The sequence below is a fragment of the Hemitrygon akajei genome, unplaced genomic scaffold (genome assembly GCF_048418815.1).
Source record: "Hemitrygon akajei unplaced genomic scaffold, sHemAka1.3 Scf000050, whole genome shotgun sequence".
Lineage (NCBI taxonomy): Eukaryota > Metazoa > Chordata > Chondrichthyes > Myliobatiformes > Dasyatidae > Hemitrygon > Hemitrygon akajei.
The window spans coordinates 2,067,495-2,086,252 of record NW_027331936.1 but is presented as its reverse complement, the minus strand read 5'-3'; the positions used below and the strand labels follow the sequence as shown (position 1 = coordinate 2,086,252).

Here is an 18,758-nt window from a genome sequence, read left to right as displayed (position 1 = left end):
CTGAAGTGATTCTCGGCCGTTAACACCAGGCTCACTCCGTGCACCCCTCCTTCCATCGCCTGCTCCAGCCTGTCCCGGTAGAAGTCCGTCAACTGCAGCAGCTGGAAATCGTCCCAGCTCGCCAGGAGCTCGGTGATCACTGAGCTCGGACCTGTGAAGGAAAATTAGGAGCATTAAAGAAATTACTACTCCGTATTGTTTCAAACTGTGTCTCATAAACAGAAAATGAAGAAAACTATCACCGTGAAGACAACGCAAGTTGGAACAGAATCAAGGCCCGTTGCTGCCAGAGAACCGGGGCTCAGGTACATTTTACCTGCGGCGATACAGAACAGGAAACTGCGGCAACATCGACCATTTCCAAAGAAAAAGACCAACAAGAACTACGCAAACGTGAAGGAAGGAGCATGCGCAAACGCGAGCAACCTGAACTACAAATCCCTGTTACGATTGAAACCGGAAGTGAAAGTGAATCTGAGGCAGATTCAGATTCTCTGGATAAATCAGACGAAGATGGAGGTAAAAGTTTTTCTGGAAATATAGAAAAAACTTTGATGCAAATAATGCGTAAATTAGAAAATATTAAACGCATTAAAAGAAATCAAAAAAAGATAAATCTGGAGATTATGTTTGATAAAATGATAAAAAGACAGGAAAAAATGGAAAAGAGAATTATAGACTTGGAAGCCACAACGGAAGACATGGTTGAAAGAATGAATAAAATGGAAGATAATATCTCTGCCTGGACATCAGAAAGAAAACAATTGTTGGAAAAAGTGGATAAGCTAGAAAATTTTAGCAGACGAAACAATATTAAGATTGTTGGACTTAAAGAAGATATAGAAGGAGAAGATCCAATAAAGTTTTTTCAAAAATGGATCCCTGAAAACTTGGAAATGGAAGAAGAAACTCTAATTGAAATTGAAAGGGCTCACAGAGCCTTAAGATCAAGACCTCAAGCTGATCAAAATCCCCGATCAATGTTGATAAAATGCTGAAGATACCAAGATAAAGAAAAGATCCTGAAGGCGGCTGCCCAATGTGCTAGAAAGAGTAAAAGGACATTGATGATAGAAGGGAAAGCAGTTCTTTTCTATCCTGATATAAGTTATAAACTTTTGAAGAGAAAGAAGGAATTTTTATGGGAAAAGGGTTATAAATTCATAATGCGCCACCCAGCAACACTGATAATTTTTTTGGAGGATGCAAAAAGATTTTTTTACCGATTATCGAGAAGCGGAGGAGTTCGCACAAAAACTCCTAGTTATTCGCTACCTACACATAGAGATTTCCAAGCGTAATCGATTAAAGATGAAGACAGAGACAGTGAATGGAATTGATGGACATTTAAGAATGATACAGGGGGCGAAAGGCAAAATTTGAGAGATATTAATTGCAAGTAGTATTTTTTCTTTTTTCTTCTCATATATATATACTTTTTTATGTCGCGGGGGAGCTGGGGGAGCTTTGGATCGATTACTACGGGATTCACGTGTGTAATCATGGCGATTGCAACAGAGGGGGCTAATGTTGTGTACTTTTTTATCCACAACATTTGTAGAGGGGTATTTTGCTTTTTTCTTTATAATCTATTTTTCTTCTATCTTTCTTTTTTTGCCTGGATGATCGGTGGGGACACACATAGCAACATGGGGAATTTTAAAAAGATTCCCCAAGGTACCACGAAAGTTGAAAGAGTAACCCAATTAAAAATAATGACTAATATACTAAATTTTTAAAGTTTTAATGTTAATGGGCTTAATGGACCGGTGAAAAGAAAAAGAATCTTAACACACATTAAAAAAATGAAAATAGATATACCTTTTTTACAAGAAACACACTTAATAGAGAAAGAACATCAGAAGTTAAAAAGGGATTGGGTTGGAAATGTTATTGCAGCTTCATTTAACTCATAGGGGAGAAGAGTTGTAATTTTGGTTAATAAAAATTTACCAATTAAAATACAAAATGTATTAATTGATCCGGCGGGGAGATATTTAATTATACATTGCCAATTTTTTTCAGAACTATGGACTCTTATGAATATTTATGCACCAAATGAAAATGATGTAAAATTTATACAAGAGGTCTTTTTGAATTTGGCTAACGCACATGACAAAATATTAATAGGTGGAGATTTTAACTTTTGTCTACATCCAGTTTTAGATAGATCAACAAAGGTTATCACAAAATCAAAAGTAGCAAAATTAACTTTATCATTGATGAAAGATTGATATATGGAGAAGAATTAACACAAAAGTAAGAGATTATTCATTTTATTCAAATAGACATAAAACTTATTCAAGGATAGATTTTTTCCTATTAACGAATATTCAAGACAGAGTGAAAAATATGGAATATAAAGCAAGAATATTGTCAGATCATTGATAATGACAATGATAATGATAGATAAAGAGGAATCAATTTATAGATGGAGATTTAATTCAATATTACTAAAACGTCAAGATTTTTGTAATTTTATGAAAAAGCAGATTCAGTTTTTTTTAGATACAAATTCACATTCAGTTGATGATAAATTTATATTGTGGGAAGCAATGAAGGCATATTTGAGAGGTCAGATAATAAGATACTTCTAAAATTAAGAAGGAATATATGATAGAAATAGATCAATTGGAAAAAGAGATTACAAAATTAGAGAAAGAATCTCAAAGATATATGACAGAAGAAAAACGAAGACAACTTGTTAATAAGAAGTTACAATATAATACACTTCAGATATATCGAACAGAAAAAGCAATTATGAGAACTAAACAGAGATATTATGAACTAGGTGAAAGATCACATAAGGTTCTTGCTTGGCAGTTAAAAACAGACTAGACTTCTAAAACGATAAATGCAATTCGAACAAGAGTAAATAAAATTACTTATAAACCTTTAGAAATTAATGAAACTTTTAACAATTTTTATCTTGATAAATTGATGATATTACCAATAACATTAGTAGGTAGAGTAAATACCATTAAAATGAATATATTCCCTAGATTACAATACTTATTCCAATCACTACCAATACAACTACCCCAGAAGTTTTTTCAAGAGTTAAATAAATATGTGAGGAAGTTCCTTTGGAAAGGTAAGATGTCAAGAATATCGTTGGAAAAATTGACATGGAAATTTGATCAAGGAGGGTTACAACTTCCAAACTTTAAGAATTATTATAAAGCAAATCAACTTAGATTTATTGCATCTTTTTTTGAGAAAGATAGACCAGCATGGATTAGAATAGAACTAGATAAAATAGGAGAAAATACACCAGAAGATTTTATATATAAATGGGAATCTAAATGGATACGGGAAAAGAAAGAATCTCCTATATTAAAACATTTGATTGACTTATGGAATAAGATAAATGTTGACGATGAGATAAAGAAATCTTTATTAGCAAAGAGATCTTTAATTCAAAATAGACTTATTCCTTTTACAATGGATAATCAACTTTTATATAATTGGTTTCAGAAAGGGATTAGATATATAGGAGATTGTTTTGAAGGAGGTATATTAATGTCATTTGATCAATTAAAGAATAAATATAAAGTATCAAACAACACTTTTTTTTGTTACTTCCAATTAAGGGCTTATTTAAGAGAAAAATTGGGTCAAACAATGTTATTGCCGAAATCTAATGAAATAGAAACTTTTATTCAAATTCAAAAAGGAAAAACTAAAAAATTTATTTCTTGTATGTATAGTTTGATTCAAAAACAGGCAATTAAACAAGGAATCCATAAGCCAAGACAAAAATGGGAAATTGACTTGAATATTAAAATTGAAGAAACAAATTGGTCAAGACTATGTCTTGATAGTATGACAAATACAATAAATGTCCGGTTAAGATTAGTGCAATATAATTTTTTACATCAATTATATATTACACCACAAAAAATAAATAAATTAAACCCAAATTTATCTGATCAGTGTTTCCGATGTAACCAAGAAATTGGTACTTTTTTACATTCTAATTGGTCTTGTTCTAAAATCAACCTTTTTGAACAAATTTAAGAGTTTTACTGGAACAAATTATTGGAACACAACTTCCACATAACCCAATATTATTTTTATTCCGCGATATTGAAGGGATAAAACCGAAACCCACATTGAATAAATATCAGAAAGAATTCATAAAAATTGCACTGGCAGTAGCCAAAAAGGCTATTGCAGTTACTTGGAAATCGGATTCATTCTTAAGTATAGATCGTTGGAAGAATGAAATTTCTAGCTGTATTCTACTTGAAAAAATTACTTATAATTTAAGAGATAAATATGAAACATTTTTGAAAATTTGGCGCCCTTATTTACAAAAGACAGGATTAAATATATAGGTGCTCCGAAGATAAAATAATTGGTTATTTGGGGAAAGAAATAAATATATATACTAAAGTTAATATGAACTCCGTGGAGCATGTGGGGATCTTCCGATATCCAGACATTCCTTCTTTCTTTCTTTCTTTCTTTCTTTCTTTCTTTCTTTCTTTCTTTCTTTCTTTCTTTCTTTCTTTCTTTCTTTCTTTCTTTCTTTCTTTCTTTCTTTTTCTTTTTCTTTTCTTCTATAGGGATGTTGGGGGGGGAGGGTAGATATTTTTTTTTCTTTCTGTAATCATTTGAAAACTCAATAATTTTTTTTTAAAACAAAACACAGTCCGAAATATATATGTGGGAGAACGGGTTTGGGCCAGAGGGTAGGGGTCGCCGGGGTGTAGGAGGTGGCATAGTTCCATCTGTTGAAGTCTGCTCTTTCGTGTCCCCAGGAAAATACCTCCCTGTTTGAAAGGACTCTGCTTATTGCTGTGATTATAGTAACCCATCACCATCACTCTCCTGGTACTGCCCATCACCACCGCTTTGCTCTGGGTTACTGTCTGCCTACCTGGTCAACCCTTCCTCAGCAAATCTCTGGGATATCTCATAAAATGCTGCAGGTACTCAGCAGGTCAGATAGTATCTATGGAGGAGAATAAACAATCAACATTTCAGACCAAGGCCCTTCATCAGACTGGAAATGAGGGGACAGAAATTCTAAATATTGTCACATTCCTTTCTATTCCTTGTGGTCCTGATCAGAAATGTTGACTGTTTATTCCTGTCCATGGATGCTGCCTGACCTGCTGAGTTCTGCCAATATTTTGTGTGTCTTTTTGTTGGACGAAACTGTCAGCATCTGCAGAATGTCTTGTCTTCTGGAGTAACTCGCTATTTTAATGTGCATCACAATCTGTTAGAGGAGCAGGAGCAGACGGTAAGTGTACTCCTTCCACGTGTGACTGTGTTTCCCCCAGAGATGTTAACTCTCTCTCTCTCATCTCCCTGCTCAGTTTTCACAAATATTTTGAGAATTGCCATTATTGAATTAAACCCAGACGCAGAATCCCCAGAGTATTTATAAATTAAAATAATTCGCCAACATACCCGTGTCCTTTCCTGATGTTGACGTCACTGGAGCTCCTCCACTGCTCGAACCTTGACCCATTTTGGGGACAGGCGTGATCAGTTTTTACTGCTCTATAACAAAACAAAACAACAACAGGAGGGTCAGCCATTAATTAAAGGAGAATACTGTTTTGTTTTTAAACGGAGGCAAACACTTCCAAACATCTTGGGCTGATCCACTGAAGCCTTGACATGGCCTGATCCACCTGTGCCCATCCACCCACAGTCACACAATGTCCATTTCCGATCTCTCCATGGATTGTGCACTGGACCAGGATTCTCCAGGGTATCTACTCTCTGCATTGCAGGCAATTCCCTTTTTGGAACCAATCTTGTGTCCTGGACCAGGAGTGTTGCGTCTACGGAATGGCAAGGCAGATTGAGCAGACAGCGCCCACTGCTTTGGTCCTCCTACCACTGGTGGCACTGTGGTGAGTAATGGACAAGTGTTACAGCAGTGTGGGGTGAAACATTTCTGCTGACAATGAGACTTCTATTCCTCTTGTCACTGGATTATACAGATTTCTCAGTCACACCTGATTCTTACCGTCTTCGTTCAGGTTATCATTTCCTGGCCTTGACACCTATGGCAATATAGGATTGAGTGTTTAGAGAGACAGTCTGACATCCTGAACAATGCAATATCACAAGTAGCATCGTGACGTCTTGTCCTGAACCAGTATAGTTTTTCTGGAAGGATTTCAAAACTATTATTAGAACCAAAACTCGGTTAAGATTTCTTTGAGCCTATCACCTGGCTATTATCAGATAGTTAGTTATATGACACCTTGTTAAACACAATGTCGACATGCCATACATCCAAAACAACAAGTTGGGAAAAATCATTAACATAAATAAAATAAGATGCTGGTGTTATTCAACAAGACAGAGAGTATGTTAATATTTCAGGTGGAAGACTCTGTATCAGCTGAGCCTGTGTGTAGGAGCCATGTATCTGTTCTCTATCAGTATTGCATCCTGCGTTGTGTATTTATGATATTTTTTATGGTAACTAGTTGCATCATTGGAGGTGTGGTACACGCAAAGGGAGTCAGTTATATATTTGTGCTTTGTTCCATGCAGTACACAGCTGTAATGCCCTTCCTTCAGACAACATTGGTGGCGTGGAGAGGGGAGACTTGCAGCTCGGGCTACTGCCGATTTTCCATAAGAACAAAAACCTTGCCCAGGCTTGCGCCCTGGAAACTTTCCAAGGTGCAAATCCATGTCTATCGAGACTACTACACTAACCAGCTGGGGACTGACGGATGTCATATATTTTGTTATTATCCACTCAGATACGCTGAACTTAAACTTGGGTACAGATCAGTTTTATCACTTCAAGATTGTATGTTTACTGATTGCTAATAAAGGATCGAATACTTATCACTGACATTTGTAACAATCATTATCGGATTTGAGGGCACATCATGTAAGTAGAGCAAACCTGTGGGGGGGGGGGGGTCGCCAGCAATGGCAAATTGGCTTGGTTACATTTCACCGCTACATTCTCAACAGATGTTTCTCAACCTGCCGATCACTTAAATATTCTGAGATGCTGAGTATTTTGCTTCAGTTTTCACCAGTGAAAAGAACCTTGGCAATTGTGGGGATGACTTACAGCGAACTGAAACACATGAGTGTATGGACTTTAAGAAAGAGCATGCGCTGGATCTTTTGAGAGGTTTTAAGTTAGATAAGTCACCGGGACTGAACGGGATATACCCCATGCTACTGTATGAATCGAGGGAGGAGATTGCTAATCCCCTGACGATGATCTTCACATCATCAATGAGGTGGGGAGAAGTACCAGAGGATTGAAAGTTTGCAAATGTTGTTCCCTTGTTTAAGAAAAGGAGAAGATAACTCAGGAAATTATAGACCAGTAAGCATTTGGAGAGACATAATCTGATTAGGGATAGTCAGCACGGCTTTGCCGAAGGCAGGTCACGCCTTATGAACCTGATGAATTCTTTGAGGATGTAACAAAACACATTGATGAAGGTACAGCAGTGGAAGTACTATATATGCATTTCAGTAAGAGGTTACCTAAGGTTCCCCATGGAAAGCTCATTCAGAAAATAATGAGGGATGGGATCCAAGGAGACCTTGCTTTGTGGATCCAGAATTGGCAAGCCGACAGAAGGCAAAGGGCAGTTGTAGATGTTCCATATTCTGCATGGATGACGATGACCGATAGTGTTCCGTTGGGTCTGTTCTGGGACCCCTTCTCTTTGTGATTTTTACAACTGACCCGGATGAGGAAGTTGAAGGATGGGTTAGTAAGTTTGCTGATGACACAAAAGTTGGGAGTGTTGTGGATCGTCTGCAGGGTTGTCAGATGTTACAGTGCAACATCGATAGGGTGCGGAACTGGGCCGAGAAGTGGCAGATGGATTTCAATACTGATAAGCGTGAAGCGGTTCATTTCGGTCAAATTTCAAGATAATATAATATTAATGGTAATACACTTGTCAATCTGGAGGATCAGTGAGATCTTGGGGTTAGTGTCGATAGAACACTCAAAGCTGCTGCACACGTTCACAGTGTTGATAAGAAAGCATATGGTGTGTTGACATTTATCAGCCATGGAATTGAGTTCAAGAGCGTGAGGTAATGTTACAGCTATATAAGACCTTGATTAGACCCCGCTTGGGAGTACAGTGTTCAGTTCTGGCCACCTCGCTACAGGAAACGATACGGCTGCTATAGAGGGAGCACAGAGGAGATTAACAAGGACTTGCTTTGGATCCAGAATAACAATTATTTTGTTCTCCTTTACACTTGTAAACAATCTTGAATCTTGAACCTTGGGGATAATACCACGACCATCTCATTATCTATGCTCCCACATGATTTCATAAACTCCTACCCTCATTGTCCTCTGGAATAAAGATCCAGCTCGGCCAACCTCTTCCTATGACTCGGCCCTCTAGTCCAGGCAACATCTTCAGCAAACTCGTCTGCACCCGATCCAACTTGATAGTATCTTTCCTACAGCAGGGTCAACACAACTGTACAGAATACTCTGTGTAGCCACACCAACAATATAATGCCCATAATCCAGAACACAATGTCCTAACTGATGAAGGCCTGCATGATTAAAGCCTTCTTCTTCACCCTCTATACTTGCACATCCACTTTCAGTGACTGCACTCTTGTACTCCCAGATCGCTCTGTTCCACAACACTTGGTGCCCTCCCATTCACTATACCAGCCCCACTTAGTTTGACTGTCCAAAATGCACCATCGCTCACTTGTCCAAGTTGAAAACCATTTGCCATTACTCAGTCCTATCTCCATAACTGACCAAGATGTCTTTGAAATTCATTGTCACCTGTTGCCTTATAAGCCGGTCTCCCGAATTTAGTCTCCCTGTATGCACATGACTGTGTCGCCACCCACAGCTCTAATCTGCTAATTAAGCTTGTCGACGACACCACATAGATTGGACTCCTCTCAAGCAATAACGAGGTGGCCTACAGGGAAGTGGTCATCTCTCTGACACAATGGTGGCAAAGTAACAACCTTCCTCTCAATGTCACAAAAACAAAGGAGCTGGTTGTGGACTACAGGAGGAATGGAGACGGGCTAACCCCTATTGACATCAATGGATCTGGGGTTGAGAGGGTGAACAGCTTTAAGTTCCTCGGCATCCACATCACCGAGGATCTCACGTGGTCTGTTCAAACCAGCTGTGCGGTGAAAAAGGCACAAAAACAGCTCTTTCACCTCAGACGGTTGAGGAAGTTCGGTATCGGCCCCCAAATCCTTAGAACTTTCTACAGGGGCACAATTGAGAGCATCCTGACTGGCTGCATCTCTATCTGGTATGGGAACTTTACTTCCTTCAATCGCAGGACTCTGCAGAGAGTGGTGCGGACAGCCCGGCGTATCTGTAGTTGTGAACTTCCCATGATTCAGGACATTTACAAGGACAGGTATGTAAAAATGGCCCGAAAGATCATTGGGGACCAGAGTCACCCCAACTACAATCTATTCCAGCTGGTACCATCCGGGAAACGGTACCGCAGCATAAAAGCCAGGACCAACAGGCTCCGGAACAGCTTCTTCCACCAGGCCATCAGACTAGTTAACTCACGCTCAATTGAGTGTACTCTATATTACATGGACTGTTCAGTATATTATAAATTATTATAAATTACTTTCATTGCGCATTGCACATTTTGAACGAGACGTAACGTAAAGATTTTTACTCCACATGTATGTGAAGGATTTAAGAAATCAATTCAATTTAATTCAATTCAAACTTGCTCATCGTGCCATGTACATTCATATACAAATCAGTGGCATGCATAGTGAAATTACAGAAGTCTCGACACTGACACACACATCCCACCCGTCACAGGTCTCCATTCGCTAAAACCATTTTCGATCATCTCCCTCTGCTTCTTGTTCTGGAGCCCGGTGTGAATCCACCTCGCCAGCTCCCCGTGACTCCCACGTGACCGAACCTTCCCGTTCAGCAGCCATGCGGGATATTGATACAGACTTTAACAATGTTCAGATGAACAACATCACTGCCCAACTTCACCTAACTCCCTAGTTAACTCTTAAATAATCTCCAAAATACTTGACAGATATGATGTCCTAGTGGGCAGTTTAGACGGTGATCTTCCGATAGCCAATGTCCAACATCCCAGGATTTCAGCTTCACTGTAGACTGAGAAAATTCCGATCCCAGCTGTCGAATTACCAACCTGGACTGAAGCCCGTATACTGCCAGTTCCATATACTCAGAGTCAGCGACCCAATACTATCACCCATACAAAGACGCTTTGGTACCGGCAATTTGCCATGGTGTTCCTGCCATTTCCGATTCACAAACTAAGGTGGAATTGGAACCTAATGACCTTCTGCCGGCGCCGGTGCTCAGGCTGGTTCCCCGGTCTGTATAGAGGATGCGGATACACTTCAGCCTGACCCCAGCAGCTAAACCGAGCACATTTGATCACAATCTTCCTGCTGTGTGGGATCTTGCCCAGCACAGCTAGCTGCCATGTTTCCTGCAGTGTAGCAGGAACACAATGTAAAATTATAAAGTAGAAAATGCTGGGAACTCAGTACATCAGACTACATCTCTGAAAGGAGAAATGGTGGAAGACCCAGTTCCAGAACCGAGACTGTCCAGGATGCTGCCGATCTGCTGAGCGTCTCCAGTATTTTCTGCTCTTCACTTTAAATTTCCTGCAACTGTAGTATTTCTCCCTCTTCATTTTAATGCACAGATAGTAACTGATTGCTACCCTAGACTGTAAATACCATCCCACCCCAACAAGTTTGCTAGTTCTCAGTTCATTCTGAGCCTGGTGTAACACATCCCATACAGTCAATGCTCACAGCATCCTTTCCTCCCACTATCATTCTGTTACATTTGCTCCTGAGGCCACTGTCTCTACGCTGAGAGACGGTGACCACAGAGCGATAAAAAATGCGCAACACTTGCTGCAGCTCTGACGGACCGTTACCCTGGAAACAGAGAAAATGGTTCACCGAAAATAAACAAAAAATGAAATACCAAACTCAACATCACATGCTATGGATTACATTATGGCAAAGGTTACACTGTAGCCATTTTGTAACGGTGAAACTAAAATTGAAATGGCTGCTTTTTCCCTGCCACGTGTTGTGTTCAATTAAACCTCTGGTAGTCCTAACTGTCAAAAACACAATTCTGGAAAAGATGCAAAGCAAAACTTCACAATGAAGACAAAGTTTGAAAGAGAGATTGCTGAAATATATCATTGCACCAATGGGAACAGTCTGGGCAGAGGTTGAACAAGATGGTTCATATATATCATTGAGGTGGTGGGATACAGACTGGACAGCGATTGAACAAGATGGTTGATATATATCATTGAGGTGATGGGATACAGACTGGACAGAGGTTGAACAAGATGGTTGATATATATCATTGAGGTGATGGGATACAGGCGGGACAGAGATTGAACAAGATGGTTGATATATATCATTCAGCTGGTGGGATACAGGCTGGACAGAGGTTGGATAAGATGGTTGATATATATCACTGAGTTGGTGGGACAGAGGCTGGACAGAGGTTGGATAAGATGGTCGATATATATCACTGAGTTGGTGGGACAGAGGCTGGACAGAGGTTGAAGCAGATGGGCAAGGGATGAGCAGATGGAGCCAGATGGGAGAATGGGATCAAGGGCGATCTCTGATGGTCCTCCCGCAATACACAGACCCTGAAATAATAGTACGCACGAGTAGATAACAGATTCCAATATAACAAAACCAGAACAAACAATAAGAATTTTGATATATGTCATTTTCTACTCGATACGCTTTATCAATTCACCGCAGAAAGTATCCCATCCCGATGCTTCACATCTTCATACGGCTACTGCTCTTCCTTTAATTGAATGAATTAGTGGAGAACAATGATAGAGCTGAGTACGTAATAGAAACCAAGCTCCCCTCCATGGACTCTGTCTATTCTTCCCACTGCCTCAGTAAAACAGCCAACATAATGAAAGATCCCCACAACCCTGGACATTCTCACTTCTAATGCTCCATCGGGCCGAAGATAAAATAGAACAGAAACATGCCACCGGGTTCAAGGACGGTGTCCATTCTGCTGTTAGAAGCGAACAGCGTGATGAGTGGACTCCTGACCTCACAGTCTAAATCGATGTGACCTTTCACCACATATCTACCTACACTGCACATTCTCTGTAACCAGAATGATTTGTTTTACCTCAATGTACTGCTGCAATGTATTGATCTGTGCGCAGAATACCGGAGAGACGATTTTCACTCAACCTCTGTACATGGAAAACAAAACAAAGTTTCCCCATTTCAATCGTGTGTAAATATCAGACAGCCTGGGTTGCTCCTTTGGAAATTCTGGAGGGAGTGTACACATTTCCGAGAAACCCAGATAAATGAACAAGACTTAATTCTCGCGTTAATAGGGTCAGATATCGTGAAACACTGTCAGCATTTCGGCAAGTCGTAGCAATGGAAAGAAGATGGAAATAAACTTCCCAGTCCCCCGAAAGGACGTGAGAGATCTGGATCTCACTGTCCTGTCTGAGCTGGTAAAGATGATACTACTCATACACGTGGAGCAGTGTCCCGAGGGTGCGATTACTCTGTTTAACTCTCTCTGTCTGCAAGAACACAACAGGGCGACCGGCCGCTTCCAGCGAGCCGGAAATATGTGAAACAATTATCGACCCCAGGCGTCGATCCAGGTGAAGTTTGGATCCGATACCGGGCCGGGTGATGGAGGTAAAGTTCACCAGGTACATCTTAATGGATGGGTTCAGTCTCGGCATCACCACCTCATCCCGCTCCTGGGACCAGAACACCAGGGGCTGAGCGGCGGCTCATCTCAGGCGGTTCGGTGTGAAGGTCCCATAACCCGAACCGACCACGACAGGTTGTATCCAGGAAGCGGGTCGAGACCACTGGTTCGAGGATGTTAACGGGACTCCCTGCCCATCATCAGGTGCCCCCCTTCCCCCGGGATCGGCTTCAGTACTCACCGATGGGAAAATGTCGGTCGCATTCACCCCTAGTAACCGGTTATCAATACTCACCGATGAGAACTTGATCAATTGTTCCCGCAGAAAGCGATCGGTCCTCCGCTCCCAGCCGACGACCCGCTTCTACAGAGAACGGAACGAAAACCATCGTCCTTCCGGAGTCTGTGAGAGCGGGGGCGGGGCCTCGGAAGCGAAAACCTGAGATACTGCAGATCTGCGTTTGAAATGGGAGTGAGGACCTGGATCACGTAACGAGTGGAGGATTTCCCACCTGAACCGGTGACTCTGCTCCTCGCTCCTCACACACTGCCCGACCTACCGGCCGCATTTTACATATTATTTCATATTTAGCCCAGCTACATTTTTAATCTCTCCCTCTGCATCTTCCACGTCCCCATCGCTCCACCACCCGGTTCTCAGAGTTACGGGATCAATTCTCATCCCGGTCCGACACTGAATTCCCACCCGAAGAAGAATTGTGCAGGTTTCATTGAAATCACTTCTACGTTTATAAACTCTAATTTCTATTCACATTCCTCCGGAGCCTCACTGGACAGGAACACTGAAACCTCAAGTGAGAAACAGGAGGAGGGGCTATTCAGCCCCTCTAACCATCAACAAGATGACGGCTGTTCTCCCATCTCAGCCACATGTTTCTGTCCGATCCTCATTTCCTCGATCCCTTCGGTCTCCACACATCTGCCGGCCTCTGTTTTATGTGAAGACGATCACTGATCTTCATCGTCCTCCAGGAATCAGTCTGGTGAATCTCTAAAACAAACTCTCTCTTACTTGTTAGATAATCCTCCATAGAATTTAATTCCATTTCTGCAGCCCCGTGTTGTCCCAATTACTCACCTCCCACGCCTGTCACTCTTTCCACCTTTCCATCTCCCCCTCACCTGGATCCACCTCTCACTCCCCAGATCTTGCCCCATCCCCACCCCTCACCTCTTTTCTCTGACTATTTCCCGTCCACTCTGAGTCCAGAGAGAGGGTCTCGGCCCGAAATGTTGACGGTCCATTTCCCTCCACAGATGCTGCCCGACCCACTGAGTTACTCCGGCAGTTTGTTCTTTGGTCTGTATAACCCGTTTTAGTATGGGGAGCGAGATTTTACACCATATTCCAGGTGCAATCTCAACAAAGCACAAATAATTGTTACGGTAATTGCCACACTTAAACAGGAGAAAGCTTGCAAACGCTGGAAATCCAGAGCAACACACACAAAATTCTGGAGGAATTCAGCACAGCAGGCAGTGGCTATGGAAAAGAGTAAACTGTCCACATTTTGGACCACGAGCCTTTTTCATTCCTGAGGAGGAGGGGGAAGTGATCTGAATACAAATGTCGGGGGTGGGGATAAAGAGGGGAGCTGGAAGGTGATAGGTGAAGTCAAGTGATGGTCTGTTCAAGGGCTGGAGAGGAAAGAATCAGAGCGTTGTCAATAGGAGAAAGGGAATGAGGGGACCCAGGGAGAAATGAAAGTTCAGAATGGGTGGGGGGGGGGGGGAGAGGTGGGATTTGTTTACTGGAAGGAGAATTCAATATTCATACAATCAGGTTGGAGGGTAGCCAGATGGAATATAAGATGTTGTTCCGCCACCCTGAGGGCGGTCTCATCTTGTCACAAGAAGAGGCCATTGATCGAGACGTCGGAATGGGAATCAGAATTAAAATGTTTGGCCACTGCAAAGTCTCCCTTGTGGCAGATGATACAGAGATGCTCGACAAAATGGTCTCCTAATTTATGGCTGGTCTCACCAATGTAAACGAGGCCGCATGGGGAGCTCACGACAAAATAGATGACACCAGCAGGTTCACAGGTGAAGTGTTGCCTCACCTGGAAGGACTGTTTTGCTTCTGAATGGAGGTGAGGGAGGAGGTGTACCGGAAGTTGTAGCACTTAGGCCGCTTGCAGGGTTGAGTGGCTGGAGGGAGATTAGTGAGGAGGGATGAATGAACAAGGCCATTGTGGAGGGAGTGATCCCTGTTGAAAGAAGAGGGTGGGGTGGGCGAGGAAGATAAAATATGTTTAGTTGTAAGATCTCTTTGGAGATGGTGGAAGTTGCAGAGGCTGAAGGGGTGGTAGGTAAGGACAAGAGGAACTCTATCACTATTACAGTGGTAGGAAGATGGGGTGAGCACGGAGTACGGTAAATGTGAGTGAGGACAGCATCAATAACGGAGGGAGGACAGCATCTGGGAACAGATGCAGCAGAGGTAATGAAACTGAGAAAAGGGTAGAGCATTTTACAGGTGATAGGCTGGGAAGAGGTATGGTCGAGATTATCATGGGAATCAGTAAGTTTATAAAAGATGTTGGTTGACAACCTGTCTCTAGAGATGGAGAGATCTGGAAAGGGCACGGATGTGTCAGAGATGGAACAGCTTACACTAAATAGCTCTTGGCAGGCTAGTGTAGAGACTGCAGGAGCCCTGGCAGAAACGGATGTTGCTGGTATTTAAAGAACTGGGTAACAGGGGTAGATTGAAAAAGTTAGAAATTGATTCCGTGAAGCACAAGAGATTGTGATGCTAGCAGAGGTTCCCAAACTTTTTTTATGCCACGGACCCCTACCATTAACCGTGGTGTCCGTGGCCCCCAGAATGCGAAACCCTGCCAGAGGTTTACAAAGGATACCCCTGCTAGAGGTATACAAACAATGATGGTATAAATAGGGTGAATTCATATAAGGTTTTGCCACTCAGTTTGGGTGAGGTCATGTGTTTAGGGCAAAAAGTGAAATATTTACGGGGAATCTGAAGAGGAACTGCTTCACTCAGAGGCTGGCACGAATGCAGATTCAGGTTCAATTGCAAAATTTAAGAGAATTTTCTACGGGTTCACGGATAAAGGAGGTATTGAGGGCTGTGGTCTGGGTGCACGTGGATGGGACTGAGCAGAGAATGGCACAGACTAGATTGGGTGAAAGCCCTGTTTCTGTAAGAGGATGAATTACATCGTGTGTCCTACACAATTCCATTTCCCAGGAGACTGTGGCGGTCAGGAAGGCTGGACAATGGGTAGTGAAACTTCCCGGCACCCGCCGAACCCCCATCAAGGATATATATATCTAACTCACCCTATGCAACCTCCATCACCACTAGTTTAACAGTTCCTTTCAGTCACTGCATGGCTTTAAAGTAAGTGGAGGGATGTTCAAGGGGGATATTAGAGGAAGGTTTTTCACTCAGAGAGTGGTTGGTGCGTGGAATGCACTGCCAGAGTCAGAGGTGGAGGCAGATACAATAGTGAAGTTTAAGAGACTACTAGACAGGTATATGGAGGAATTTAAGGTGGGGGAGTTATATGGGAGGCAGGGTTTGAGGGTCAGCACAACATTGTGTGCCGAAGGGCCTGTCATGTGCTGTACTATACGTTCTATGGTCTATGTTCTATGTCCAGACACTTCTCTGCCTAGCGTCATTTCGTGGACATACAGTCAATGTATTAAGCTATCATATGTATTGTGTGTGTGTGTGTGTGTGTGTGTGTGTGTGTGTGTGTGTGTGTGTGTGTGTGTGTGTGTGTGTGTGTGTGTGTGTGTGTGTGTGTGTGTGTGTGTGTGTGTGTCTGTGTGGTGTGTGTGTGTGTGTGTGTTTAATCATTATTGTGGACGAAATCACTGTCCTACTTCATCTATCTCCACAGTGACCTCTTCAAAAGTCTCCAGAATACTTGACAGGTGTGTTGACCCACTGGGTGGAGCAGATGGCGATCCTCACTACAGACAGAATAAATTCCAGTCCCAGCTGTAAAATTAACAACCTGGATTGAAGCGCGTACACTGCTAGTTCTGTATTCTCAGAGACTCCATCTATATTATAAGTGACACACAGAAAATTTGTTTGCGGAGATTTACCATTTTCGATTCACAAACTAAGGTGGGACGGGAAACTAAGAATCTTCTGCCTGCACTGTTGCTCAGACTGGTTTATCAGGCTGTCGATTGTGAGAGCATACGGACACACCAGCTTCTCTCCAGTATCTGTCTTTGATCACTGACTTCTTGCAGTGTGGGGTCATGCCCAGCATAGTTGGCTGCAATATTTCCCTCAGGGTATCAGAAACACAATGTAAAATTATAAAATAGGAAATGCTGAGAACTCAGTACATCAGACTACATCTGTGAAAGGAGAAATGGTGGGAGACCCAGCTTCAGAACTGGGACTGTCCGAGATGTCACCGATCTGCTGAATGTCTCCAGCATTCTCTCTTTTATACTTTAAATTTCCTGCAAGAGCAGTTCATTTTATTATTTTTTTAATTATTATTATTTTTAATAAATGCGCAGATATTAACTGATTGGAGGGTTGCGGATGTTTTTACCTTATTCAAGAAAGTGAGTAGAGATAACCCATGAAATTATACACCAATGAGACTTACTTCAGTGGTTGGGAATTTGATCGAGAAGATCCTGAGAAGCAGGAGTTATGAACATCTGGAGAGGCAAGATATGATTAGGAATAGTCGGCATGGCTTTGTCAAAGGCAGGTCGTGCCTGATGAGCCTGAATGATTTTATTGGGGATGTGACTGAGCACATTGATGAAAGTAGAGCAGAAGATGTCGTGTGTATGGATTTCAGCAAGACATTTGATAAGGTACCCCTATGCAAGGCTTATTGAGCAAGTAAGGAGGCATTGGACCCAATGAGACCTTGCTTTCTGGATCCAGAATTGGCTTGTCCACGGAAGGCAAAGTGGATGTCTGTCACCAGTGGAGTGCCTCAGGGATCTGTTATTGCAACACTTCTCGCAATTTTCAGAAATGACCTGGATGACGAAGTGGAGGGATAGGTTAGTAGATTTGCTAGGATGGGGGTGTTGTGGATAGTGTGGAGGGCTGTCGAGTTTACAGCGGAACATCGACTGGGTGAAAAACTGGGCTGAGAATTGGCAGATGGAGTTCATCCCAGATGAGTCTGAGGTGGTTCATTTTGCTAGGTGATCTATGATAGTAGAATATAGTATTAATTGTCAGACTCTTGGCAGTGTGGAGGATATGTGTGATCTTGGGGCCCGAGTCTATAGGACACTCAAAGCTGCTGCGTATGCTAAGTGTGGTTCAGGAGGCATGCGGTGCATTGGCCTTCATTAACCGCGAGACTGAGTTTAAGAGCCGAGAGGTAATGTTACAGCTATATAGGAACCTGGTCAGACCCCACTTGGAGTACTGTGCTCAATTCTGGTTACCTCACTATCCAAAGGATCTGGAAGCTATAGAAACTGTGCAGAAGTGATTTACAAGGTTGTTTCCTGGATTGGGGAGCATGCTTTCTGAGAACAGGTTGAGTTAACTTGGCCGTTTCTCCTTGGAGCGATAGAGGATAAGAGGTGACCTGATAGACGTGTATAAGATGTATAAGGCGGAGGCTTTTCTCAGGGCTGAAATGGCTAATACGAGAGGGCACAGTTTTAAGGTGCTTGGAAGTAGGTACAGAGGCGATGTCAAGGGTAAGGTTTTCTTTTACGCAGACAGTGATGTGTACGTTCCATGGGCTGCCGGCAACGGTGGTGGAGACGGATAGAGTAGGGTCTATTAAGAGAAACTTGAATACGTAAGAGGGGTAATTTATATGTTGCTGGCCTAAGGTAGAAGAAGTCATTTTTAGAAAACCGAGCAAATTTTCTTTTCAACATGGTCCCATCCTACATGTAAATACTTAGTCCAGCGGTCGTGGAGCATACGGATCCTTTCATTGTAGAAGTCACCGTCTTGGACTTCCAGAGTGGTCGCCAGAACGAGTAATTGATGAGTTTGTGGCCTAAGGTA

The 18,758-nt window shown here is 42.1% G+C and overlaps 1 protein-coding gene and 1 long non-coding RNA gene across 2 annotated transcripts in view; one reads left to right on the top strand and one right to left on the bottom strand.

Annotated features, from left to right (window-relative positions):
- LOC140721129 (NACHT, LRR and PYD domains-containing protein 3-like) overlaps positions 1 to 18,758 on the top strand; it is a 752,838-nt gene that overhangs the window by 597,790 nt on the left and 136,290 nt on the right. The gene's annotated exons all lie outside the window — the stretch shown is intronic.
- Positions 7 to 13,111, bottom strand: LOC140721139 (uncharacterized). Its single transcript, XR_012097321.1, has 3 exons — positions 13,035 to 13,111; positions 5,425 to 5,517; positions 7 to 151 (listed from the first exon to the last, which is right to left on the bottom strand). It is a non-coding gene; the product is annotated as an uncharacterized lncRNA (long non-coding RNA).